Here is a 27,567-nt window from a genome sequence, read left to right on the forward strand (position 1 = left end):
ATGCGTCGCGCCCATGTTTGCCAGCGAAGATCATATTTTTCGCGAGACAGGATGTCCCGCCGACTCGTCCATCGAAACGCCTCGATACCAGCGGTGACGAATAGCTTCGACCAACCCATCGAACGTTTCTTAGTGTAAACTTCCTCGTTAAACGTTGAAATTACCGACAATTAGACGAAGGTGTCTAAAAGTAGACCAAAAGCGACCGGTTATGTAAGCGGCTGCGACTGCTTCGGCTGAATTTAGCTTTTTCGAGACTGTCGCGTTCCCACGAGCGTATGGAAGGCCAAACGGTATCTTTTTAAAAGGCAGGCTCAACGCGTAAAGCAAATTCGGATAAAAGCAAGCTCTAAGAAGATCGACGCCGCTCGAGCCATTACGCTTGCGTTATTTGTCGATGACGCTGCCTTCGGTTACCTGAGATAAATCGTCCCATCGTCGTGTAGATAAATCGACCAGTTTTGGAAACTTTAAGCGACGCTGTCCAGAGACCCACTCAAAATCCACTCGTATGCGTAACGTTGGAATTACAAAGTTCGACGTGCTCGCGTACCTACGTGTCTAGATGTGTACAGGCGTAACGAATGGATTGCATAATAATTCTCGACTCAAACGGAAAGATTTCGAGAATTTATGTATAATTGATTGAAATATAACGCTATTAGCTGGCGCTTAAACCGATACCCGACATTTGGAATTGAAATTTATTGCTAATGGGAAACGTTGGCAATGCGAAACGATTTAATAGTGAATGTAAATACGCCGGTTTTTAGGTAATCTTGTCGAAAGAGGTCGTGATAAATAACGATGGTTGTAGAACGGGCGATAAGCAACGAGCACGCGCGTTTAGATGACCGTAGCATCCTAAAGAAAGCAACTTTTACCACCATTTACAAAAAATTCCCCAAAATAAATATCTAATCTAAAAAAATATCCAAGATAACATCCACATCTCTACGATCGTTCGTACTCCAAAACGAAAACTAGCCACGCGTTAGCGTACAAATTGCAACGACCGCCGCGACGAGATAGAGTTGACACCTTTCTTCGATCGACACGGTTCCACAGGCAAACCGGTAGACGGAAAACCGACTGAGACTCGCTGGCTATTTCCTTCGTGACACTTCTCGGTCCCGGGTGGCGCGTGTCTTTAATGGAATATCTCGGAATCGACAGACTGGTCCTCTTTCTAACGCGTTTCCACTACCTTTACCGCAAACTCGACCAGGTTGAATCGGTGACGAGCGGCCGGAAGTCGAATCGCGCGGCGGCGGTCGCTGGTATGCGTCACAACCGTGCGTTTACGCAACCCAGGGTCAACACTCGCGGTGCATACCGTCTAGATAAACGTTGCTAACTCTCGCTCCTCTGCTCATCGAGCTATCGATCTTTCATCATCGTCCGCTAACCCCGTCGATTTCTTGTTTCAAGCGTTACGAGCGTCTTAAACAGCTGAGAGGGTTTCTGTATCTTTGCTGCATCGGGACGAGTCCACGAGGATGTTTAATCGAACAAGGATCGAGAAGATTCACCAGCCGGATGAGTGGTGGCGTTCGCCAGCAGGACGATCCGTTCTCCGCGCGTGATACGTGTAATACGGGTTCTAACGCGCCTCGTCTCTACGGTATATCGCGTTACAAGGGGTAATTGAAGAACGATATGCGTATACGCCGCGCGAGATGTGCTACGCGTGGGCATTGTCATTATCGCAGCTACACAGTACATTAGAGTGTTTCGTGTCGATATAATATATCGCGTTACTACTGTAAACGGTCAGGGGTGTGGCTCCGTCGGTCACCACAGGATACCTCGATACGCACGTGCCTCGTATCGTTTACTGCGATTCATGGTACCTTTGTGGCGTTTCTTTTTCTCCATTTTTTCGCCCCTCCCCCCCTCCTTCCACCACCTCCTTGTTTCAACGCGCCTATCGCCGTCGTGACTACTGGACTTGGATCGAACCATGACTCACGTAGTCTTATTATTAAACCTAATTCCCAACGGAAATATGGGCTGCGACGGTTTAAACGAGCAAATCGCTCTATTAATCACGAGCGCGTTACTTGGATCCTGATTTCGCTGCTCTTAGAGCTAAATGCACTGCGCTCCACAAGTGCTGGCACACCGACGAGAAGAAACTACCTTTGACGAGACTCTGTTTGATCGCAAAAATCGTCTGGTTCTCGAGCCGATCTCGAGGATCCTCCTGGTCGCGTTCGCTCTATCTAAGAAATAAAGGGTATGGGGTCGAGATCGCCCCTGTGACGTGTTCGCCGCGCGATAATCCGCTCGATAAACGAGGGGCATGTCCGTTCGATTAAATACGATCATTAATAGCCGGCCGTTTACGCGGGGCTCGCCTCTGTAAATCAGGAACGAGGATCGGACGCGGGTAGAAAAAGGGTAGATCCGGTGGAAATAAGAAGAGCCCTAATTGCTAGGTCTGCCGAACGGTTTGTTAATTCGCTCGCCGGTTCCATTAATTATGCAACCGTGATCAGCGATGAAAAACACCGGGCACGCCGGGTAGGATGCGATGAATTACACGCGAATCGTGAAACGAATTTATCGAGGGTGTGCGCGCATTATATATGGATTTAAAATTGCGAACCTCGAGTATGTTTCGGATTAAAACTGGAGCCCATCGATGGGCGGGTAACATTGTGGCCGATCGGGGGAGCAACTTTTCTACGTCGCGCGGTCGGCGCGCGATACGAGCACGAGGCTCGTAGGAAAAGACGCGTTATTATCAATTTATAAGCTCGCCGTGAGAAATCGCGAACCGGTCGTTTTAAATAGGGTTCGCCGGTGTCGATCGTTAGCCGCGCGTAAGCGGTTATTAGCGACGATCGCCACCGACCGCGGTGTACGGAATTTAATTGTGCCGCGTCGCGGGTCTGTCTAAGAAAGAGGAAACGCTTCGACTCCTCCGTGTGTATTTGAACGCGAAATGGATATTAACCGAGTAATATTATGCAAATTGACAGATGATAGTAACTGCACGATTTCCCGTTCGTATATCAGCGATTAGCCGCAAACCGATAAAACGAGCGCCCGATTCCGGGCGAGCACCGTTTAAGTATTCTTCGACGCGCTCGTTCTCGGCACCGGCGAGCGTGGCCGCGAGTAAATTGCCCGGAAAATCCACGAGCGAGCCGATAACGACGGAAACGTTACGCGAACGTAACGAACGTTAAAAATAGTCGGTTTATTTTTAAACGCAAGGCGATCGAGTCGATCGCGGAGAGGCAGCTGTATCATCTCCGGTGGTACGATCGGAATCGCAATAACCGGTGTCCATGTCCGGACGTTCGTTCCGTGGCGCGCATAGGTGAAGGCTCCGCGATTATAACGTTACACGGACGACGAACGAGTTGCTCGTATTTACGTTACGCGTTTTATAGACGCGAGGACGCAGGATGCGCGGATAACAGAAACGCGATTTCTGTTCCGCCGCGATAGCCGTTCGCTGGTCTATTAAACCGGCTCCCGACGAGCCTGTTAACGAACGACCGAGTCGATATCGCGCTTCTTAATTGGTCGAGCAATTTTTCTAACCGCGTAATCGGGTTCGTCTCCGCGCGGCGATCCCGCGCCCGGAAAAATCGTCAGGTGTGAAGCGTCACGGAAATCGCCTCGATGCTATCTACGCGGTGTTGTTTACGCTCCAACGGGGATTAACGATAATCGCGATCCCCATTCGCTTCGCGAGCTGAGCTCCGTGGAAACCGAGGAGGCCCCAACGCGAGTATATTCGCGTGGTAATCGCGCGTGGACCGAAGCGTTCTTGCGGAAGGGTGTAGCTACCACTCGTTTTCTTTATGGACGCACCGCGAACTTGAAGAGGAACAGGTGTGTCTGTTGATTTAGCTATTATATAGTAATTTTTTATAGAAAAAAAGGAATATTGCACCATTCGCGACAAGTACACCTGTCGAACCTCCAAACTGGAGTTTCTCCAAATCGAAGTTTCAAATGATGAAATTGAATAGAGTGAAATATGCGTTAAAGTAAATGTTCCTTCGAGATTGTTTGAGCATTCGGATTCAGAGACAAAGGAAACGGTCTCGTTCGGTTAACGCGCGAGTATTGGTGCATCGAGGTACTGGCCTCGCGCCAAAATGTTGGAGATGAACAGTGTCGAAGCCTGTCTAAAATCGTACTACAGCTGCGCTCGCGGAACGATTTCTATTTATCTTCCGTGAAGACATCGGATAAGAAGTGTCTTCGGCTCGTCCGCGAGACTAAACAGCGAGACCTCGCGCGCAAAGAAACCGCGGCTACGAATAGCCCCATCTACGAGCAGTAGTAGTTGCTCTCTGTTTATCGGTGGCTCGATAGTTTTTATTAAACGACTTCCTCCTCGTCCGTCTTCCGTTCTGTGTTTTTCCAACGCTCGTAAATCGCCGAGCTTATAGAGATCGGTCGACTACGAAGTAGTTGACTCAGGGTGCCGTTCGATAATGGATTTCGAATCCGGAGCCTCGCGAGGAGTTACAACCAGAAATCGTAAATTAACAAACCGTATAAACGGGACGAACGGCGTATAAATACGTCCGTGTAACACGTGCTCCAGCTCGAGCTGGTGTTCGAGCCAAATGGAACGGATCTATCATCCGCTACGCTTAGATATTCCGCGCGTCCATGAAACTTCCCCAACGTCAATACCATAACTCGTCTTACTTGATCGAATATTAACAAATCCATACCTCCCCGACCATAAATCGCCTCGCGTTCTCTTTATCGAACGTAAACGTTGTAAAATTGACTATGACTCATGGGTAAAGTTGAATTTTTCGCAGAGAGAGAGAGAGAGAGAGGGAGAAGTCCGGATGGGAATCGAATGGAGGCGAGGGTAAACATTTGGTGCTCCAGCGAAATACTTGGCCGATCGCCACTCGCGAGCTACCCGTGTGCCTCTGTTTTCTTAATTTCAATCGGATCGGCTGTAACGACCCACTTGCGCGGATGTTGCGCGGATGGAGTCGCACGCACGAGGGACGACGTTTTCGTTCTCGACCGCGAACACCCTGGCGCGGCTCCAAAATGGCGCGCGGCAATTTCCTCGGTTCGACTCCGAATCGCTCGTCACGTCCACCGACTCGATCGTGTTTTCGCCAACGTAACGCGACTTTATCGTTGTCAATTGTTAACTGAAGGACAACATCGTATTCTCAGCGATAGAGTTTCGTTGAGCTCTTTTCTACTCCGACAAAGGACTCGAATCGGTTTTCAGAGGTTCGAGCTGGATGAAACCAACCTTGGCTGGGGGTTATGCTGTTTAATTCCGTGTAATGAATCGTGAGTCATCAATGGTTTTATGCATCGAATGATAACGAGACATTGTGTCGAGCTATTAATAGAATTCCTGGAAGAATATATAATAAATTTCTTTTTTAAACTGCTTAGCTTTTGGACACATTTCCGATCGAATTTGCAGAATACTCGTGTCTTTAAAAAATTACCTAAATATCAAAGTTTATAAAATCGAACTGATTGGTGATATCGATACTTTATTTTTTCGAGGATCGTACCAAGGCTGTCTTATTTTACGTTAAGTCTACAAAGGAGGAGACAGAACGCGTCGATTTGTAAGATGAACAGAAATAGTACCAAGTAATATTTTTAAAAATTGCGCGTAAAAATAACGATTCATCGAGGCTGTTATGCTCGAACGCGTAAATAGACAGAGGCGAAGCGCACGGGATAATAAAAATTCCGGACCTTGAACTTTCAAATCATCTTCGTGGGACGAGAGTAAGCATCGAGATTCGTGGACGCAGCGATTCAGAGGCTTTTGCACCGAGCAACGCGCGTACAGGAAGCAACGGCGATCGTGGATTTCGTACACGAAGGAAATTGGAATGCAAACGTATCGCTTTCTCGCGCGGCTCTCAGATAAGAACGGAAGCGAGTACGTAAACGCAGCAGATATCGTGTAATTGGATTAAAACACGTGTAAGCGTAAGTCATCGGGAGTCAGCTCGAGGAATATGATTAAAAAGGGACAGCGGTCGTGAGCGAAGTGACGTGGCAGCCGCTCCGAATATTTTTTCACTGATTAATTACTGGCTGATTTCATCGCGCGTTCGCCAGACGGCCGGAGAGAAAAGATAGTCGAGTCGCTAGTTGTAACGTCGAGATGATCGACAGCTCGGCTGATAGCGGTGGTACTTGGAATCGGCTTCGTCGATAACGCGAAAAATCAGCACGAGATCTATTAATAGAGCTCGATAATCGTTTTCCCGACGATCCTTGAATCTTTTGTGTAACGAATGCACAGCAAGTTGTTTATTCGATCTACGCGTTCGCAGCAACTCGTGGAAACGGTTCCGCGTGAAATTCTTCCGCAAAAATCTCTGACGCGCGAACAAGTACCTATAATATCTGTAATACGATACGATTCTCGTCCTCTCGTAGGCGGAATCTGAATTTTTTCATGCTATTGTTCGTGCAACAAACAGAATCGTTTAACGCAGTTGGCATCCGAGTCGCGGTAGAAATGAAAATAGGATGGTGTAGCCGTACGCGCGTAGAAGTAGCCAGAACGAAAGTATTTTGATACCGCGGGAGTAAAAAGAAAAGCGCGACCGGTCGGAAAATGGAAAAGTATGAATAGAAGTAACGGAGGAATGTGGTTAACTCTTTTCTTCTTTTTCCTCCTCGCTCTCCGGTTAACTGTTCTACGCGGCAAGAGTGTACGCGAACGGTTTAAAGGGTAAGTGAAAGTGGATATTTCGCGAAAAGTCCAGCCGGAGTGAAATTAATGCTCGAACCGCGGCCGTGCGTACTCCCAACTGGAGAGATTTCGATTTATCCGATTGTTCGTTGCTCCGAGACGTGGAACACAGACGTGGTCTTGTTCCGCGGCACGATTTATGGAGATTTACAAGGATTTTCCCGACAACAGTGCTAAGAATAAACACATGTGTTCGGAAATATGATATAGCCACCGCAAGCGTCGTATCTCAATCTTATCGAGCCACCAGCAGGATGAATTTCACTGTGAGAAATTAGAGAACCAAACTCTCCGTGGAAAAAAAGAAAAAATACGAAAAATTCACGTGCAATTTTTCATCGAGAACGACGGTCCCGCGATCCTTTTATCGTTCGCGCATTCTGCGCAACTATGTTAAAAAGATCATGCGTCGCGATAGACCGTAAAAGGCATATAAATGAACCGATTCCAAGTTATCAGCGGAATGTAAACGCGAGCGAGGCGAATTCACGAAAAGCACGACGTACGCGCGTGTAAATATATAATTCGACGTATCGGGAATCCAGCCGGATCCAAGAATCGAGGAAAAGAGAGGCGCATCGATGGCTCGCGGTTAAGAAACTCCGTTTCTCTCGCTCGCTTGGTCGTCAAATATAAACGATACTTCGATTATCGCGTCTCGCGCGTATCCGAATACTCCTCGTGCTCCGCGTAATGCGAGAATCGCGATCGAATCGTTAAATCGGTAGGTTTTTTCGCGAATGCCGAAAGTGGACGCGCTTTAATACGCATTCGCGCGGAGTAAATTAACGGTAACGATGCGAGCCTCAGATGAAAAATCCAGCAAGGCGGTAGCCGATCGTTTAGCGGGGAACGATCGAGCTCCGGCACGGTGCAATTTTATCATCGACGGTGGTGGCGTATCGCGGCGATCCAATGCCGTTTTCACCGTCGCCACGGTCTTTTTTCCTTTTTTTTTTCTAGTATTTTTCTCTTCTTTTTCTTCCCCCGCCACCCGCCTACCTCGGTTAATAAGATCTCTCTAACTACTGTTCCTCGTACGTTCGCGCAGTGTATCGCGTTACCGCGATCGGCGCGCGTAACTTTATAACACGGCCCGCGAGACTATTTCCCTCTTCCAGTCATAGACCGCAATGTTATTACTACCGAGCCGAGCAAACACACGATTTCGCAGTTCCCTCGCGGTCCTACAAAACACGATATTTCATCGTGGGATAGATACGTGCGTGTTGTAATAGGAAATCGCCGGCCAATGTGACTCAGCTCTCGACACGGGCTAATTACCATAAACATTGCCAGACCGTAATTACGTAACTACCAACGGTTATTCCCTTCGCGATTCAAGTTTACCAAATTCAGAGTGCCCTCGTTACGTTCTCGCTGGTTGTCTCGCGTTGCTCCACCGAGATGCGACCGGGATTGTCACAGCTACACCGTTCGCTCGAGCGACAATTAAATAGAACGGAAACTGCCCGCTGGTGTTACAACAAAATAATCGTGGCGAACGTAAACACGTTTATCGTTGCTCGCAAGACCGTTCTGAAAATCTGCCAAGGTTTACCGCGCGTTGCAGGCACGCTGAGGACGTTTCGCGAAATAATTATTCAACGACGGTGTAGATCAGCCCCAGCCCGGACGCGCATCTTCCTGAGGTAGCGCGGAGCGCGCGTGCCGGCCGGTATAAATTGCTATAATTCTGTAAATTCCGCGCGAAGAAGCCTCTCTCTTTCTCTCTCTATCTCTCTCACTTCGCAACCGTCTTTCTGTTTCGCCGCTCGGCCGTAATTACAAAGCTGACGTTTCTATAAATTCGCATTCGCGCGGTATCGTTACGATTCCATCGGGTTAACGCCTTTCTCCACGGCTGCAATTATGTGCCTGGAAACCTACTAATCTTCCGACTAGCGGATAGCGTCCGTGATACCTCCTCGGACGGGATCGGGACGAATGAGAATTTATCGAACGCCGCGGCAACGAGGGTATCGCGCGACTCCCGATTTATTTCAACCAATTTATGCGTACACGTGTAACTCTGCATGCAGTAATCGCTCGGGTAATCTATATTAGAATACTGTACGCGTCGATACATATTTATACGCACGAATAGCGTAGTCAGTCGGTCTAGCTAGATATACATTTGCAAATGCGCGCGAGTGCACTGGGAAATATACGAATAGCATTTTTTCTCGTCGATCAGAGCGAGGAGAATGTTTGCAACTATGCGCGCAATAGTCGTTCCGACAGTTCAGTCGGATATACGCTATCACGATTAATTGTTTAACGAATATCGCGCTAATAAAATACCGCGCGCGTAACGCGGAACAGCGTGCAACACACGGAATACCACGAAATTCCTACGGGCGAGTAACGAATTGCACCAGCAGCTATGCAAATTGCTTCCTATCTGCCTGGCTGGCTACTATTTTCTCCGTGTGTACGGTCGTTCTGCCCGAAATTCACAGCCAAGTGGCCCCTGATTTGAATAGCCCTGTAGAATCCGAGCGGGCGGGTGATTCAACCACTTCTTCTTTTACCATGAATGGCGGTGCATTGTTCCGCGCTTCCGTGTAACACACGCAGAGAGACGCGAGCGCTCGCGCGCCCCTCTCGACGACCACGGAGAGCCCCACGGGGCCACGCCAGAATTCTGCGCGAGTAGCTATCGTATGTTTTATCCCCCGCGTACAATGTTCGTGACTGGTTTTATCGCCGGCAGGCCCTTGGTGGTACCTCTGGCCGCGCGAACCTACACGCGAAACCCCGACGACCGCGCGAAAACGCAAGGTTACTCTCCCCCGCGCGCGATTTCGCGAGCCCTCCACGGCTGCTCTTCGATTCGTCCAAACTCGTGGAGAATCGTGCGCTCGCGATTCTAACGATCGCCGTAACGAAAAAACGAGGCCAACGATCTATTTTCTGTCTTTTTTTGCCTTTTTTTTCCTTTCGTCACGTTCTTAGCCACGCGAGACCCGCCTGGTGACCCACGATATTTATAACCACGGAATAACTAGAAAATGAGTAGTAGTTTCTGCAGGTATTCTGAACGCAAACGAGTATGCATTTTTTAGTATCGTCTGATGCAAAAATAACACGGGCAAGAATGAAGAATCGAATGAGAAACGACAGGTAAAAAGAGTATGATGGTTGAAGAAATGAGTGTTGGTAATAAATACCATGGCAGAGTTGAATATCAACCGCGATCGTTCGCTGCGGAACGCGCGAGCATACCGAAAGAACGCGTCCCTAGAGCGTTGAAAGAGCGACCAGCGTCAACGCAGCTCGGGGAGGCGAACGGGCGTGTTTGCTGTTCCATGGCGGACGTGGACCGAGATAACGCGTTAAAATAGTACGCCAACAAACGATAACACGCATTTAGAATATCTGCCGCAGCGTCGTCCCTTGCTGCGATATTAAATCGCGCGCCTCTCTATAATTGCTACGATTTAAACACCCTTCTTCTTTTTCGTCTTCTTCGTCGTTGTCGTCGTCGTCGTCGTCGTGGTCAGCGTTCGTCGCCGTTCAGATACGGGACGAAAAGGAGGAACGCAGAAATAGAAAAAGAGAGAGAGCAGCCCGATGTCATGTGTTTCACGCGTGTCTGTAGAAACGTGCGACTGTCTGCGGTGCCATGATAATGATAAACCGCGACTTTTAATCGCCGAGGTCGTTTACACGTGTTGCTCAACCCCCGGGAAAAATGACTCTGTTTAATCTTACCTAAGCAACATGGCAGAGTAACTTCAGGGAGAAGATCGTCGATGCTCGAACGCTATATTGAGAGCATGCTGCTGCCAATCGGTACTCTTCGCGGTTTCAGCCTGAACTTCTGACAGCCACCTGGAAGACAATGTTTTATTCAATTCTTTGCCGATGCAATCGCTTTAACTAGCGGTTAATCGGTACGTGCTCTGAAAGGGATAGAACGTTCTACATGGACATTCCCGAATGGACTATTAGGTTTTTCACAAAATTCCTTCTTAAATTCCCGCCAACGGTGAACAGATTGCCGAAGGATATATTTGAAAGTGTTGAAGAAAAACGGGGACTGAATAGTTGCGTTGTATGCACGGAATAATTTACGGGAAGAGGAAGATCGAGTATACGATTGGTGAACTCGTCGCAGTCGAAACGTCATAAAAGCGTGTAGTCGATTAAAACACGGTACAGACGACGACGACATCGCTGAACGCGATACCAGGACAACTGATATGGTAATTTCTCAATTATCTCCGAACAGTGGTCTTAAAATTATGTCGACGGTTCTCCGGCGATCGGTCTCGAGCCGCTCCGTACGATAAACAAATGCGCATAAGGTAGACGCTCTTCGAGGAAAAAAAGGGAATTCCTACGGAATTCCACGTCAACCGTTTATACCGAGCCGAGCTATAAAAAGACAGCTGCGCGAGAGGCATTAGCTATTCATCCATAACTCTGGCCTACAATTTCCCCTAACGATTCCGCGAATCGTTGATCAACAAAGCGCAAAAAGCGCGTCTCGTTGTTCGCCGCGGAATTCTTCGCCGCTCCGGCGAGGGAGCGCGCGATTCCGCCTGCGTCCTAGGCGAAAAACAGACACCTGTCCGCGCGTGTTACGTTCATTTAACAGCGAACGTGTCGACGTGGTGGCTCGTAAATGTAATTAGCGTCAATTAAGGCGACACTCACGGATTTCTAATCGACCGATCCACGCAAGCCGGATTATGTCACTCGTTGGCACGCAGACGATTTTAATCGATCGATTAATGCGAGCTCGCACAGCGTCTCGTTCGTGCGTCGGTTTCGTTCCATTTTTCATCGCACCGTAGCCCCTTCCCACCCCTTTCTCGCCGCCTATCTTTTCGATTTGTCGTGTTCGAACCGCGGGTATCGTAACACCTCGAATGGGGCTCGCGTATTAATTAATTAGAACGGGAGCGAGCAACCGCGTTGCCACGCAGCCCCGAGAAAAACTTGCACTCGATTGGCATCGTCGATCATCGATTTACACGCGGATCAATGAGACTACCTCGGCCCGCGGGACGGGAAACCGTGTCGACCGACCGTGTCCACCGGTGATTCGCGATCGCCGGTAAAAAGTTCCATTTTTGTTTGCGACAAAGTTGAAACAGGTTGAGACCAGCGACAGAATTAGCCTAGCCTTTTAGTCCCAGCCTATGAGTCGACAAAAACTGGACTCGGACTTGCAACTAATAGATCAAGGTCCGGTTGGACTATTTTCACCGCGGACCGTTCTTTGTTCCCAGACAGGAAATCCTCTCCTTCGCGTCTGTCCTTAAACTGAAACGCGTTCGATCCCCGTCGAAACGCGTGCTCCAAAATTCTCGTCCCGTGATAGCTTTCAATGGTACCACTCTCTACCGGTGACTAACGATCACCATTTTCCGCGAGAAGGCGAACGGTGAGCGGTAGTTTGATCGCGAGATGATAGCTGTTGAAGCTGCGACGCGATCGAAACCACGGTGCTTCGAAGGGGTAATTCAACGAGGCGGACGGTGGAACGCAAACATCCCGCAGGAAACGGGGGACGAGGGTCCCACGTAGTCCCCGTGGTCGATCCCGAAGTGAATCTCGTTTCGAGCCGCGGCTGGCCAGGGAACACCCACATAGCCACGTGGAAGGTATAGAAGGTAAGGTGATTTCACTATTCCGGGCGCGCGATGCGGTGCATCGGATAAGAGAGACGAGGCAGTGTCCAGATATAGACCTGCTGCGGGTAATAGTTCGGTAGGTGGTAGTGGTAGCGCGAGCGGTAGGACCGGTAGGTTTGGTTTACTTCAAGTTCGTTGCGGCCAGCCGGTTCGCCACTTTTCTTCTTCGTCCCTTCCTCCTCCTTTTTTCTTCCCGGCCATTTTTCTCCCTTTTTTCCCCCGTCCCCTCTCCTTCCGCTCTTCTGGCTATTTCCTCCTCGTTCATGATCTCCCACCTCTCGAGCTCGCGACCGTCCACCCTCTTCCTTCTCGTTTTGCTTTCCCGGGGCGTCCATGTCCTTCTCTTCGCTCCAGTTCTTCGGAGGATGTTTATTTTAATGCCGGGACCGACGTGTAATATAAAAAAAAAAGAAAGAAAAAAAGAAAGGGAGCGGGAAAAGAAAAGAAATCGATTGAAATCGGTTCCCTCGGCACCGCGGATGCGATAACATCGACGAACCGCGGTAACTGGCTTCCGTGAAATATTAGAGGTACCCGGTCGTTGCTGCTGGGCAGCCTGTTCTCTTCGTTTCACGAACGCAGAAAGGATCGGGCGGGAGGCAGAACAGGGGGAGCAACAGAATTGCTCGTCAGCCGCAGAATGGTGGGAACGGAAAGAAAATCTCGAAGGATCCTCTTTGTAGATACCGACGACTTTGATAGAGGCGTGTCCATGTCGACAACCTACCATTAGGATGAATAAGCATATCTTTATGAGATCTGGACAAACCGCAAGCCTCCTCGAATCGCCTTACGTTTTTACTTTTTAAATAACTCACGAATGTTAAGTAGAGTGTAGTCTGACAAGGCGCACACCACGCTTCGCTCCAAGATGGGACGTCGAATTTACACGGTGATTTTTTCAAATACCATCGTAACGACGAGAAAACGATAAGGGATCCCTTAAACGTCTCGAATTAAAGTAAACGAGTAAACGAAAAGAGGCGAGGTGACACAATTTCGAAATCCCCGATAATATTCAAGACAACCCTCCGGCTATAATTAACCAGAAACATATGTTGCATAATGCGCATTTAAAATACCCGCTACCATTTAGTTACCGCATTACCATACTATCTTGTAACACCGATTTCCATTTTTACTACGCTCACTTTTGTTACCCGGTTATTACTAAACACCATCACCATCAGCGTTTCATTATCCCGAATGTAAAAAGCGAATTCGTTCCAGCGGCTGTATCTCCCACGAGTAAGAAGTGTGCGTGTGTGCGTGTTTGTGTGTGCGCGCCCGCGCGGCAGAGTGGCCAGAAAAAAGAGCGCAGAAATCAAAGAGCACGCAGCATGACCGACGTATATTTATGTGTGTACATACGTCTTTCTGGCCGGGTATCAATTGTGAGCGTGTTTCACCAAAGTAATAAGAAACAGTATCTGTCAGAATCTCCATTCCCGGGACAATATTCGTTATTATATTACATCATTGCGTAATCGACGTTTACGGTTTTATGGGACTGGGCTGGCGCGCGAGCGCGCTCCCGCGTCCAGTAAACTCGAGGAATCGGAGCCGCTCGGACAGTTCCGCGAACCCTCGGATTCCGCCAGATCGCACTGGCAGACATGCTGGCAGCACCAGGATTTCCCGGTATTCGTGCAACTTTTAAATGGCGTGTACGTGAAAGGGAAGCAATGAGTGTTCTGCCGATCATCCGAGCCCCGTCCGTCCTCGCGCACCGCGTTCCGCGTCCCCATCGTCCGAGCCAGATGCCAGGCATCGCTCGAAAATCGATTCGCGTGCCAGTTCGAACCTTTCGAAATTCGCGGCCGATCCAGCGACTGCCGAGTATAACAGATTTTTGAATTTCCCTGTTCACCTGCCGCGCGAATAGAGACTTAATCACCTTTCACCGGGTATACCATTCGAGAATGCATCCGATCGAGTGATTTTTCATTCGTTTTCAAGTAAAATCACTCGAGGAGGAAAATTTCAGCTGAAAACCGGCGAAATGATGGAACGTTTACGGATCGTCGAAGGAAAACCCCCTTCGGCGAGGGAAGCTCGGACATGGGGTTAAGCCCGTTTCGCATGGAACTGGTTCTAACGGAGTTTTATGCGGCTCGCGGTGGACCAGTTTTGCGGCCGTCAATGAAGTGCACTGTACACGAGCCGCGAGCGCACTTGAGAGCGGCGAGGAGGGGCCGGTGGCTGCTGCTGCTGCTGCAGCACTCGGTGCACATTGCCCGGTGCAGAGAGAACCAGTCATTGGCCGATCGGGCAATCGCGTCACGCACCAAAAGAAGACGACCGCCGGTCGCTCGTTTCGCCATGAGTCGATTCGTGCGACGCGATCACCCCTTCTCTCCTCTCTAATCCTCCTCGCTCATCCTCCTCTCTTTCCTTATCGTTCCCTATGCAACCATACACGCTCGCGTACGTACGTACACCGACACGTGCGCGTACTCCCCGTTCTGTCTCTCTCTCTCTCTCTCTCTCAACTCCTCCCCTGCCCCTCTCGCCATCTTTCACTTCTTTTTCTCCGACCGATACGTCCCTCTCTTTCCACTTTCTGTTTCCGTCCCCGTCCAACTTCCACGGTTCTTTGTCTTTCCCGGTCGCACCGCGGCCGTTCTTCTCTTTTCATCGGTCTCTCCTCATTGCAAAGTGCCGTAATATTCTCCTGCCGGAGTTATTTTCGTCGCGCTCACCCAACCAGCTCTCCCGAGGCGGCATTGCACGGGTTGCTCTCTGCGCATTGTCTCGAGGCCCCTGCCGGAGTAACTGGATTTCCAGGCTAGCAAGGCGATCGCCGCCGATACGCTCGATCTTCCCACTTCGCCTTTGTCCAGCCCCACCATTCCTCCCTTCGCGTAGCCCCAACTACGTCCGTCCCCGTGGACAGTTTTTCTTTTCTAACTGGGTAAACGGGAACGTTCGTCGATCTGCTTTTCGGGTACCGGTTGATTTACCGGGAGACTGCGAGAATCGACGAATAAAATTCCAAATGATTGCAGACTTTGCGTTGCATCGTAGATTCTATCGAGAATCTATTTCGTAGATCATTTGGTGAGCGTGTAGCGTGCGCGCAAGTGTCTAAATAGGAGCAGTAAAAAGTCGCGGAACGAATGCACCTGCGAAGAGTACTTTCGAAAAAGCATATTGGATCGATGAAGAAGAGGAGAGGCTCTCGAGAAGGCAGAGCGGTCGAAGAGCGGCTCGGTAAACCACAGTGCCGCTTTTAGACTCGTTAAATACATCTGCAGATCGTTAATCGGTGTCTGAATGAAAGGAACATCATGATCAACCGAGACACAACCGTGCACTCGTATAATCTCTCTCGTGCGCGCGCTCCGGGATCGTAACACACCGTTTCGTACGGCGATACGTGTTGCGCTCGGTGCACGCGCGAGCACGTGTGAGTGGCATTCGTTACTTAATGCTTACTTATGTCGGCGCATTACTCGTTAGTCATTACTCAACCACCCTTACGTCGTTCAGCATGGCACAGCAGCGGTTTTGATATTCACCGGGATCACGCGAGCCGCCGAACCGAAAATTAAAGACAACGCGCGTCGTTATAACATTGAAAAGTAACCGGTGCCCGCGGAACCGAGGATATTTATTAACCACCGCCCCGCGCCTGCGGATTTTCAGCGTTACGTTTCAAACAGTATCTCTCCCGCGTTCTTTCGGCTGTTTCGCGTTACGACTTAATTACAGGGGAACGACGCCCGTGGAATTCTCACTCGCGCGAAATTATCGAACCAGCCGAATATTTCCGTAATAGCAGTTTGTTTTCCTTTTTTTTTTTTCTCATTGCTTTTTCCTCTTCTTTTTCACCACGATGTTCCGCGTGCACTTTGCATAAATCTTGTCGGTGGAGAGAGAATTTTCTTTTAGGCTCGAGGGAGAGTTTCAGCTTGCCCGGTTGGAAACGGAAGCAACGTCGAAATTACGCAGCGGTTTACATACCTGCGCTTATGCATAAACAGCGCAAACGAAACGTGCGAATATTAAGTGACTATACCGTTGCATAACAGGCAGCGACGTCGACTTTGATAACGATAAAATTCTGGTATCGCGCCGCGTTCGGTCCACAAATGGCGTTCGCTGCAACGATAAACCCTCGAAGCGCGGACAATAATTAATCCTTAATAAGCGCGGTATTGTATTACCGTCAATTTTCCATAGCTATAGAGATTTCCAATTTATTTCACTGGATACAGGCGAACGATCTCCAATCCAGGCACCGTAAATCGGTCCTTTCGCTAGTTAATATCGGCAGGAACGTATTATTAAGGATTAAGCGCGTAATTAAGGATTAAGCGGTAGGACGAGACAATTATTAACCGTGTAACTGGCATGGAGCATAAATCCTTCTTATCTCGTTCAATCAGCCGAGGATGAAAAGAATTAGAGGAGCAACGTTCTATAGATACGGGCAAGAAACTGGCCGCTACGGAGGATTCGTAAAAACCGCGCAATCATGATTGCTTAGGTCATCCTATCCTTGCGTTTTATTAATTTCCCTCGAACAGACTGGCCACGGGTCAATCGCGCAATTTCAGTGCTCGCGCGAAGCATGTAGGGCTAATTACGGCCATTAAGCACGGCGAATAGTTAACTTAACTGATTAATTAGAAAGCACGTGCTTTTTTTATTCTTCCCCCTTCGCTCGAATCGCGCCCGAGTCACGTTCAACAAGATTTCACAGCCGAAGAAGAGACGCCGGATCGATTTCTTTCGATTCGCGATCGAGATACGCCCGTGATTGGGATTATCTATCCCGATCTGACAGGCTAATCGATATCTCGCTGTCGCGAATTCGCCTTTTCACTGTTCCCTTTACGCGAAACTCATTTTGGTACGTGCCATTAATAGGACAAAATAATTAACTCCATTTGTCAGGATTTTTGTAATTTCATTACCAAAGCGTTTGACTTTGCCGCTTCGCTTATATCGTACGTTCTGCTTTACGAAATTAATCACTTCGAATATATTAGTAATTAATATGTAAGGGATAATTATGTAGGATAAATAATTTTTTAATGGTATGAGTAATGGGAGGACATTTACAGGTTAATTCCCGAAGTGGTGCCATATATCTTCGTAGCCATTATACGACAGCGGTGTCGCACTGGCGATAAATTATTTCGTTTTCTGGAAAATTGCAGAATCGCGGGGATCTAAAAAAATACTCGATCGATCCTGCGTCTAATTCGAATCGACGAACCTCGCGATCTCGCATACATCTTTTATCAGAACATTTCATCGATATCTTTAGCTCACCGTGTATGAAACCGTGTCGAATGAAAAAAGTACGCGTACACGTATCCCTCGATGCGCGAGACATTCCAACGAAAGTACACAAAGTTGCAGCCGCGATGTCCGTCGCGATGGAATAAATGTAGCGTGATGATATTAAACTGCTCGCATTAATTGCCATTAGATGTGTATCGTAGATAATGTATCTATAACTACTATCTCGTCTATCAAGATATAGAATGTAAGACGAGAGCAAGAGAGAGATAGACAGACCATGTGAGACGTGTGAGTGTATATGAGAGATGAAGAGAGGGAGAGAGAGAGAGAGAAAGAGAGAGAGAGAGTGAAGTACGGGAGCGAAGTGTAGCGGTTTCCCTCGAGATTTATTGCCCGTGCGCGCAATTTACGCGCGTGTACCCTGAACTGAAATTATGCAAAACAGTCGCGGCCTGACAAGTGGCATTTTTATCGAGAGACCCATTATAAAATATATCAGGTAAATGTGCAGCGCACACCACCGCGCGAACGCAACGCGCCACATATTATTCGAGGTTTTCGCGTAAAGCCGTGTCGTTTCTTCCTATAGATATACGACGGACTCGTGCGAGCAAACCGAACGAGGGGCCTCGAGTCGCTTTAATAAAGTTGTAAATAGCCTTTTTTACAGGTGTCCCCTCGGCTTTAATCCTCCTTCGTTAAGCGCCACTGTTTTTCTTCTGGATTCATTCCAGTCCGGTCTCTAGCGACACGCGTGTCCTATTTTTCTTTCGTTCGTTTCTTTTTTCATTCGCTCGGAACAAGATCCACCGGCAGGTACGCGCCGCGGGAAAAGTATTTTCGCAGCGAGAAAAAAGAGAGGAATAAAAAAACGGGGAAAGGCGCTTATAAATGAAATGTAAATAGGCGGGCATTAATCAACCGTAACAACGCGGGGACACGAGCGCGGAAAACGCTGACCACTTTTCAAGGTCCGGTTTCTTTTCGCCTCTGCCGCGTAATTTTGTTTGAAAAAGAACAGAAAAACGAAAGAAAGAAACACTCGATTCTGTCGATGTGGAAACGCGCGTGTATTACCGATACAAATGGACGCGTTGCGCTATGCCAGGGCCACCTGTTTCAGCATTCTAACAATGTTGCAGCATTAACAGTGGTATAGCGGTCAACAAAGAGGTTAAGCATCGACGTTCGGAATAATTAAGTTCATTAAAACGTCTCTGCTGGTACGATCGTTCCACCGAGTCGCTTTTGAACGGCGCACGATGAAAAGCTATTGTTTGGCTGCCGACAACGGCGAGCATCTCTCCTGGACAATATTTATCGTGGCAACCTTTGCTCCGGAGTGAATTTTATTTTCTCGAATTACGAGCGTCTCACGACGCCAGCGAGAGAACGCGAGAGAGAAGAGACGACGCGGCATCGCGTACACTTACGCGTGTCTGTCTCGTGTACGTAGATCCGTGGAATTTTGTAGGAAATCGTTACCACGGAAAATCCTTTTTTTTTACGCTCGCCTCCGTACGTACTCTAAACAAACGATCGAACGGAAAAAAGGAGAGTACGGTTATCGACGGGGCAGACGATAATCGAGCTGTAATATTTTTCGATCCACACGCGGTTCCGCCGCGCGAACGAGATCGCGTTGAAATGTATTCATCGTACGTGCAAGAATTTATCAGAGCAGAGACGTGTGTATACGCCTCTTGGAGCGGTCTCGATATCGTTCAGTGTCGTGTAACGTGCACTGTTTACATTTACGTTAACTCCTCTAGAATTGTCGCTCGGGACCGTACACAAAAAGTGATAACGAAGCAGAACGAAATTTTCGGACGTACATACGAAAGTGTCGACAGTGACTCAGCTAAAGGTCATCGCGCAACATACCATCATCACCGCGCCACGTGCGAATTCGGAAAGAAATTCATTATTCCTAGAATCCTCCTCGACGGGCAAGGAATCGGTCGGCCCGAGAGCTCGAAAGCGTGAACCGAGAATATAATACACGTTGTGCGCGGTGACGAGGCAAGGGTGTTGAAACGAGGAAAGCAGCGATGGAAATTTTCCTCTACGTTCTCTCTTATCTGCTCGTTAAGTAAACTGTTAACGGTTAGAATACGGTGGACCGCGAGATACATCAGCGGCGTTGTCGCTCTAGTAATTTCTCGGGATTTGCGGCATCGCCGCTGCCGCAGCTCGACTCCGTTTGCTTTTATACGTCAGAGATTCGTGTATCAGAGAGCCAGGCGACGAAAATACGTCGCTTTGATACGTCGATTACCGAGTGCAAAAACACGAGACCTTTTCGCCTACCAATCGAGCGACACGCGTGTATTTCCAAAACATTTTTCCAGGCCAACGTTTTACCGCTAGTTATTGCGATTAATCACCAGCAGCACGCGTAAATATCACGGCTAACACACGAGTAGGCCGACCACAGTCCCCGTCTAACGTGGTCACGGGATTTAATTCGTTATCTCGTTTCCTAAATGCAAGACGCAGAAGTGGCGCGTCAACGCGATGTATACACGTTGTTCCGGAAATACATGGCGGGGCTCCGCGAGTACAAAGAAATCAGAGATTTCCATCACAAGGCGCGTGTGTCACGCGACACGAAAATTCGTTGTCGCGGTTACGCGTCCTCGTCGCGTTGCTGTCGCGATGCACTTTACCCGCGGCGGCACTTTATCATGTGGAGCTTTCACGCGGCGGTCCATCTTTGTCTCTCTCTCTCTCTCTCTCTCTACCGCGAGAACGTTCTTCCTGCGTATACGTAACAGATTTGACACACGCCCTTCTTATCGCGAAGGAATCGACCTTACCGCCCGACTAACAGATCCATCATATCGTACACGCGTATACGCGTATCACAAGTATGTACAATCTTCGATCAGGCATCGGTCCGTTGCACGCGCGCGTCTATAGATCGAGTGACACTCGGGAATTTTTGTCAGTGGAATTTCCTCTGGGCAGCTGGCGCTCATCCAATCGTTTACTCTAGCGAATGCCTGCTAGAAAACGTCCTATTCGCTCGCGTGTACACACCGCACCACTATTCCCGCCGGTTCGCTCTTTCTCTCTTCCTCTGCTCGCAGGGTGAGAGAAAGAACGAGTACGCGGCGTGTACGTGTGTACGTGTCGATCGACGACGCTTGGTGCAATGGAGGGAAAGGGAGAGAACGAATCGCGAAGAAGGAAGAGGGAGAGGAGAGAAGAAAGTGAGGAGAGAAAGAGAAAGAGAGAGAGAGAGAGAGAGAGAGAGAGAGAGAGAGAGAGAGAAGGATGAAAGAAAGAAGAGGCGGATGGGGAGTCTTTACACGGGGCGCACACGGTTCTCTGTTACCTGCGACTCGTGGCCGTGTCCAGCATGGTAATCCAATCCCTCGGATGGGGGGCTACCTCGTCATCCCTGCGGGTCTCTCGTTGACCAATCGCGAAAAGTCGAGGAACTTCACTTAACAGCTATTTCCGTCCTTTATCGGGCACTGCTCGTTGGAAATAAAATCACTCCACTCGCGCGGCTGGCCGCGGGCTCGTCTACGTATATCGAGGGAACGCGGAAGGACGCCCTTACTGGCGCGAACACGACGCACTGCTATCCGCCAAGTTTCTTTTCTTTCTCGTCCTTATCCTCCTCTTCTGGCGGAGGATGAACGCGCGAATACGTGCACTGTCCGCGGGAAAGGACACGCGCGAGCACCACCGCGGTCTATCGTATACTATGCGCGATGCACGATCGGTTCGGCCCGAGTCGTGGGTTCAGTTTGCCGAAGACGAAACACCGTACCGCCGAGAACGACCGATCGTCGTACCCTTGCTAACAACCGTACGCAAGCAGAGGCCGCAATATACTGAACGAACACATGATTCCGTGGAGGGCTAGTGCTGGTGCGCGACGGCCAGGTGGCGGCACTCGAGCGGCGCTCCGATCGAGATCGGCCACACACGGGAATCTTCGAAAAGGTCGAGAACAATTTTCGCTCCTCTCCGTGGAAATTGCCGTGAAATCGGCGTGAATAAGAGCCGCGCGAGTCAGTGCAAGTGCGCGCCCGATACGTGTCCCGGAATTTCGTAGCCTTCGGAACCGGGAGTCAATGGAACGAGCTCGACCGGCCGGTCTCGAACAACCGCCAAGGACGCGCGCCACCAACGAATCTGGATTAATGTAAGTTTTTACCTATTACACTCGATTATTTATACGCGTCTCGATGTTACTCTCTAGCGAATTCGTGGAATTCCAATCTGTTTACGTTCGATGTTGACTCGCTTTCTGAAACGAGTTCAATGGTAACTCCAGCTATTTACTTGTGGCGGGAAAAGATGTGTACCGTTAAATAGATGTCTCTTGCGTTAACAAAGACTCCATCTTTTTTTTTTGCGTATAGGAAGAAAACATTTTTGAAGTTTTACACATTTCTTTCCGTTTATTCGCGAGACGATGACGACGTGTCATTCTACAGAAATTTTATGTCGATTCTAAGAAAGAGAATGTTTCTCTTCCAAAAAGTAGCAGAGTATAGAAGAAATCTCACGTGCTCGCGTAAAAATGGAGGCGGCATGTTTCATTGGCGATATCTAGTTAGCGACTAAAATGCCAGGTCAAAAGAATTGTATCGCAAACAAGTTTGAGTGACGACACGAGGTACAGAGAGTAGAATTTCGTCATGTTTTCGACAGCGGGGACAAGTTCAGGATATTTTTAGAAAGTCAAAAGTTTGCTTTTATCACCGCCACGCGGTTATCGCTCCTTTTTGCCATTCTGCATTTTTACGCACTTGCGAGTCTTTCTTTTTTACTCGTAAAACGTTTTCGAATGAAATAAAACCGATTAATCAAAGGCCAGAAGGAAGAATTATAATATACGCGTTTAGATTCCCATTCAGCTTTACGAGTCGTCGTTTAACCGTCTTAAAATAACTCGTTCGTCCGAGCGAACGTCGCGTTATCGCTCGATTACGGTTTTTCTAATTTCGACTAGAATTTTTACGACAAAATTACCGACTTATCGTCCGACAGCTAATTCCACTCGAAACTTGGGGCGCGAGAGCACGTGGCGGGCGACAGGTTGCGACAAATAACGCGTCGGAGATGTCGTTTACCCCGTAATTGTTTGCAAATCCGGTTGATGTAATCTTGTTTAGAAATCAGGCAGCTAAGAGGCCTAACGGTATTCGCTTATTTCCAACGATACGTTGCTTTCTGGTTATGTATGCGCAGTAATCGCGATTGATAGTGAAAGCCGCGCGTTTTATCAGCGAGGAATGCATACCTGAACGAGCGATCGAGGTGGAAGCAATCGTTCGCGCGGCTATACTAATTTGCCCGCTTTTTTTTTCGTTCCGATTTTTAGAAACGCGGAGACGTTAACGTTGTATCGCTCGCCGGCTAGTTGGCCGGCGTAATTTTCCGCGAATTATACACTGCTACACATAGGCACGCGAAATTTCAATGAGCAAGTGCAGACCGGGACCACGCAAACGTACGATTATTCGCGGCTAATGTAGGATGTAATAGCGCGCGGCACGGCGTAACAGACGAACGCGAATGCCTTTATTATGCGCGTGTGCACTGTTTAATGCACGTGTTCCACGGTGTGCGCACGTAAAATAGGAACGGATAATGCGAGGCGATTACGTTCCGGAGAAAGTAGCGAGTCCCGATAAAGGCGGAATCAAAACACGAAGGATACCATCGGCTAGCACGTCGTCACCGTATAAAGTCGAATCGAATTTCTATAAATCGGATGTCATCCCGACTCGGCGAGAGCCACGGTTCTGTTCAATTTTTCTTCTCGAAACGATCTCGAGGCGAGCTCGAAGAGCGAAAGACGGCCGCGCTTCCTTTCACGGAGCGCCTGTACCGTCCCCCTATCTCGTTCAATTAATTTCTCGATCGTGTTCGTTTGTACCTCTCTTCCTCCCGCTATCTTCCTATAAATTTTCCAACGTCCCGCCGTCACACTTTCCGCCACTCGCGATAAAATTCCTGCGGCTCGATTTTCGGCGGCGCGTCCGCCGGTGCGCTCGAAACGCCCTCCTCCCAGGCCCGAGATTCCTTCGCGGCGGCCGTTCTTGGCTTGACAGGCCGGGGATCGAACTATTCGGAAAGCAGAAACATCAATTCACCGCGGGCGTGTGTACATAACCACAGTTAGCAACAGTGACGTAGGGACGACAGTGCAGAAGCGGCGATTGGCTGCTAAAACAGTTGCTATCTTATCATTTTCCCCGTGAGTGTCAACACTTGGCCTGTTCATCGCTTACTATATTGGCCTGCACCGAGAGTGTACGTACGCGAACGTAAGCGCGCGCGTTACTCTTGCTGCCCGTGTCGCTCGCGATATTTTCTTCTTCTTTTTCTTTCCTTTTCTTTGCGATCCGAATCCGATTGTAAACGCGAGTCCGTCTCGAGGTTTACCCTCCTCGACGCCTTATCGAAAATAGCATGTCGATCGACGATAGGCATCGGCCGTATGGAAACACCGGCCACTTAATTACGAGCACATTATCGAAGTAGGCATCTGCTCGGTGCTCGTAACCACGGTCTCTTTCTTCTTCGATCGGCTCCGATCGTCTTCGATTCCGTTGACCGTCGAGCGTGTTTCCTTATTCGAGTTAATCCGACGGCGGTTGTAAAAATTTATTATATTATGGATGAACGATCTCGTACGTTTTACTTAATTATACTCGCGGACGTACTTTGATTAACGACTCGTTACATACCCCGAGCGCTCGTTAAAGCGCGCAATTATTGCGAATTATTTTTATTTCCATTCGAGTAGTCCACGGGTGGTTAATTGAAATGATGTATTCGTTAGAATTGAAATGGTAACGTCTGGGATCGCTGGAAATGTGATTTAACGGGTTTTAATTGGAGATACGCGTTACGAATCAGTGCGCAACAAATCGGACGTTTTCCACGCGAACGTTCCTCGTTGGTGGTACAATGCAGCCCGTTCGAACCTCGTTGTACCAGTTTCGTTGATATCTCGGATAATTTCGCGATCATAGGGAAGAGATTTATCGGGGAAAAGGCACGCGAGGCATTCGAGCCGCGGCTGCGCGGCTCGCCGCGAATCGTGTCGATGGAAATCAGGCTAAATGACAACGAGCGTAGCGTCACGATCGAACGTGTCGAACCGCGACGAGTTTATTTTCAGCTCGGTCTAAGCTCGCGCATATCTTATGTAAAGTAACCGCGTGTGTGCGCGGACAACAGGTCGTTTGTGCCGCAGGTGCGGAGCGTTATGGAAAGATGCAGCTCGCGACCGCTTACGAGCCTACGCGTGCAATGGGACCAACTAAATCGTTTCGTGTCACAAATTTTCTATTTTTCGAGGACCATGGACCGTCCCTGTTCTTTAAGTCAACTGTGAAAAAAAGGCAATCACTAAGCGGTGATTTTGCTTGGAAATAATTTCTTTTCCAGCCGGTTGTCGCGAACCACCACTTCTCCTCTCCCAACCTTTTCATCTTTCGCACGCGTATACGCGTGCAACAACAACTACGATCTAATTGCCGGCAATCGCGCCGCTCCTTTTCATTCGAGGCTGACGACGACGACGACGATGAACCGCGTAGATTAGCATTCTCCTATCGAAATTTTTCCAGCTACGTACGTATTGTTCTACGGCGGATGAAGATAATTCCGAGTCTATAAATAGAGACGCGGCTGGCAGAAGGAGAACCTAATAAAAGTAGTGGCTCTCCGTAGAGATCGTTCGCGTTCGAGCGTGAAGTCGAAATAATACAGTGTCGCCTGGCCCGATTAATATTAAACGAAAGTACGGCCGGGTGGAACGCGCGGAATTATTGAGAGAATTAGGCGCGAGATTTGCATATCTTAATAAGAAGACGGACAAGGTCTATCGCGGGGCGAAGGAGGGGAGGGGGATCCTTTTTCTCTTCAGTTTACTCGGCCATTAGCAGTAACTGGTTGAAGAGTAATTGTACTCGTCACTTGTGGCCCGCCGCTAACGACGGATCATTTGCAACATCGCTCGGTCCCCGACGCCAACGTTCAACAACAACTCTCGTTCTCAGGAGGCAGATACACCATTTGAAAATTGCGGCGCCGCTTGCAACCTGTATAAACAATCGGCCATTACGCACCGTTATACGATAATCGTGGTTGACGTCAAATATTAAATGATTTCGCTGCGTGAATCAGGCTGTTTAAATTGTCCGGCTTGATTGAATGATGGCCGCTCCTCTAAGTTGGCCGACAACCACTTCACCGTAAATAAGATGGTACCCCATTCTGTGTAGAAGAGTCGCCTCGTTATACAGGGTGTTCGGTTCTTAACCGCGCGCAGTTTTCCACGCCTCGATCTCTTTTATCGACACACGCGACAGCCACCGGTGCACCCGTCTCATCGAATCGTGGACGACGAGTTTCGTTCGCTCGACGGGTCAATTCCTGCGCGGGCTTCGAAATCGTCGCCGTTGTTTCGTGTCCGCGTCGAGTTTGCGCGCCGGCCAGATACCGGATAGTAAATTGCGCAATAAATTCAGGAGTCATTCTAGTATTTGCACGAGCGTTTCGCACTTAAGCCGCGGAGTCTGAACCACGGCGTACACGGGATCACGTGCTCCCACGGAGACGCGCGTAACGAGACGTGCAAATTAAAGTAACGAAGAGTTTAGTTAGCCGTCGTGCCGTCGACGGGGTTTAGTTATAGTTTTCGTGATCGACCGGCACGACCTAGCCGGCGATCGGCTCGATATAAATAAACGTAACAGTAGATCGGCCATTAGACGTCCGAGGAAGGAACGCGTATCGAAATGCCGTTCCCCGTAATCGAAATCGCGGCTTTCCAATGCCGCTGACCCCTTAACTGTACGCGCATCAAAACAAACTTCTTCGGGAGAGATCCGCGGCGCGTTATCAGAGATATCCCCGACGCGAAACGCGAACGACGTGCCATTACGAGGCGGTTAACATTATCCCTGAGAGGCTGCAACTGGACTTTCATCGACGCGATCGTTACGAGCGTGCGGCGTGCACCACTTCTCTCGGCCGCCGCCGGCGTACCATCGGCCGACATTGTACGATTAATTGGAAACGCAACGTACAATTAATTGGCGATTTTATAATCGCGAGTGCGCGGGTTTTCTTCGTTCCCAGTTCAGACGTGATCGACGTTGATCGATTTTTGCCAATTTTTCACGACCATCCCAAGCGTGCGGCGGCAGATAACAGGGACGTGGCCAGAACGCGTTCAATTAATTCCTTCCATATTAATAATTTAATGGATCTCTGTGTGTGCGTTATCGCCACCGTTCCATCACGCGTCGTGCTCGTGTGCTCGGTGGACGCTCCCGATGCCATTGCACTTGCGTGCAACAACGAGAATTCCGTCTGATGCGGTTCCATTTTTTTTTTTTTTTTTTTTTTTTTTTGTTTCGTTTCTTTTCCTCCGATCTCCGCTCCTCCGCGATATCTTTTCGTTTTATCGAGAAATTCGCGTATCCTCCCAAGGCCCGGTAACGATTCGGTTTCGATGCGGATTGTTCGTCAAGCAAACGATCGTAATTCATTAATGATCTGTTTATTTCAAGGAGTATAATAAATTTATACACATGTTTTCCGTATCACGCTTGCGATAAATCAGTTCCTTAATTAGACGATACGCATTATCGAAAGTGTTCCGTAACGACGTTCTCGTAAGTACGTTCCAAGCTATGTTTTTAATCGTTCACGGTGTATGTATATATATCTATGTATATATATACTCTATAAATAAGTAGCTTAAGTAACTACGGTTTCTGTCGGCAGTAAATAACATCGTTAATACTAGGATTCGTTAGGATTTCTCGGAGATCGAAGATTCGCTCGAACGCCTCCGCCGCGGTTTGCGGATCGATCCGACACTGGGGGAATCCCCGACTCGTCGCGTTAGAAGGACTGAACGTTGCGTAAATTAAA

General features: G+C 48.8%; 1 protein-coding gene across 4 annotated transcripts in view; it reads right to left on the reverse strand.

Moving 5' to 3' along the window:
* LOC143426469 (receptor-type guanylate cyclase Gyc76C) overlaps positions 1-27,567 on the reverse strand; it is a 90,112-nt gene that overhangs the window by 42,962 nt on the left and 19,583 nt on the right. For 2 of the 4 annotated variants that reach the window (XR_013102148.1, XR_013102147.1), the window contains one exon: positions 10,457-10,576. The gene's annotated coding sequence lies outside the window, so the exon portion shown is untranslated. Of the gene's footprint in view, positions 1-10,456; positions 10,577-20,983; positions 21,250-25,149; positions 25,725-27,567 lie in introns of those variants that run through there. The other 2 variants (XM_076899945.1, XR_013102149.1) reach the window with 2 other exon arrangements.

Source organism: Xylocopa sonorina, chromosome 8 (assembly GCF_050948175.1).
Source record: "Xylocopa sonorina isolate GNS202 chromosome 8, iyXylSono1_principal, whole genome shotgun sequence".
In the NCBI taxonomy this organism is placed as follows: domain Eukaryota; kingdom Metazoa; phylum Arthropoda; class Insecta; order Hymenoptera; family Apidae; genus Xylocopa; species Xylocopa sonorina.